This window comes from Meleagris gallopavo, chromosome 1 (genome assembly GCF_000146605.3).
Source record: "Meleagris gallopavo isolate NT-WF06-2002-E0010 breed Aviagen turkey brand Nicholas breeding stock chromosome 1, Turkey_5.1, whole genome shotgun sequence".
Lineage (NCBI taxonomy): Eukaryota > Metazoa > Chordata > Aves > Galliformes > Phasianidae > Meleagris > Meleagris gallopavo.
The window spans coordinates 183,761,969-183,763,649 of NC_015011.2; positions in this window are offsets into that span (position 1 = coordinate 183,761,969).

The following is a 1,681-nucleotide window of genomic DNA, read 5'->3' on the forward strand; positions in this document are numbered from 1 at the left end:
CAATCCAGCACCTGACCACACTTTTGGAATCAGCTCTGGCACCAATTGATGTCATTCCTTCTGGTCCATCACTAGTTACATGGGAGACAAGGTCGACCCCCCACCTTACCACAATCTCCTTTCAGATGGTTGTAGAGAGCTATAAGGTCTTAGCTCAGACCTAACAGTTTACTTTGAAGATCTTTTGTAATATCTCTTCCTCAGCACTCTGTGGTGGGGTCCACAGACTGAAGAGTGTATGTACCAATGCTAATGAATGGATAAACACTCACAAGAGCACAGCTGGGTTGGACTACATGGCAGGATCGACCAGAATCACATGTTCCTGTTTAGCATTCTGCCCTGCAAAGCCATGACCTGGGCTCAGGCAACATTGAAGATAACAGGAATTTCTCCAGCTCAGCTGGGAATCTCTTCCCATCAGCAAATTCCCTGTGAATCACATGTGCAAGCACAAAAACAATCCCTCAGCATTTGTAATGGGCATGAAATATCATCCATTAAGCAATGATTTTTTTATTTCATAGATTCTCCTCTTAAAAGAAAAATCTTTAAGCATTTGTAAGTTTAACTTTTGATGTTTGCTGTGCCAGTGGATCAAAGTGTCTTGATAATAATAATAATAATAAAGAAATAATATCAAAATGTATGAGGTCTCTGGATAAATCTTTTTAAAAATAATTTAAATGCAAAGAGTAACACAGCTGAAGCCCATAGAAAACGTCCACTACCAATCACTGGAGATAGATTCCACATACCCTGTATACTATTTTTTAATATGATTTTACTTTGACATGATCTCTGCATTTTCAGCTGTCAGAAAAGAGAAAAAAAAAATCCTTCCCAGGGCCATTCAAGATAAGCCATGATTTCCTATCTCTTTTGCCTGAAAACACCAATGAAACCTCTTCCAGAACTATTCCCCGTCTTCCTTTGGTCTCTTCCTATTAGCCTTATCATTTTAGCACCTCCTTTGATATATAATCCCTTTATGTTGTGCAATGATAAATCAAAATAAAGGGCACCACTGAGTGACTTTATTGTTATTAAAAGGTCAGCTCTAACGGGGTTGCATCCTGCCACAATCCTGGAGAATTCATGGGAGATGCATAAAAACAGGAGGTACTGCGCTTTTTGAATGTTTAAAAGCAATGAGCTGAGCTCTGCGATGGATCTCCCAATGCATCTCAGCAGTGAGATGCAGGTGGGGCTACAAAAGCTTCCACAAACACATCCCTGTCCCCAGAGGGGGGCTGAGATGAATACACAATTCCTTGTTAACAGCCTTTTCCCACTACTTTGACAGGGCATCGTATCTCCTCTTGGGACATTGTGGACTACTCAGCAAGGGTTAATAAGCTGCCAGTTGTCTGGGGGAACATACAACCCCTGCAGAAGCCTTATCACCATCTCCCTCACATGGCACTGGTCTGAAATGTGCTCACAGTATCTATTTGCTACCAATAAGCTCTTCCTGAAAATGTTTTTAAGATACTTCGCTGCATCTTTTCCCATCGCTTGCATGAGCACAACAGCCTGATCCTGATGCAGCTTATTTCCTCAGTGTGATGTCCAGCCCAGAGATTCAAGATTTTATTCTTTTCTGTATTATTGAAGTACTAATCCAGAGTGCTGCCAGGTCAGGGCATCAGGCAGCTACTGAAGGCATACACACACTTAA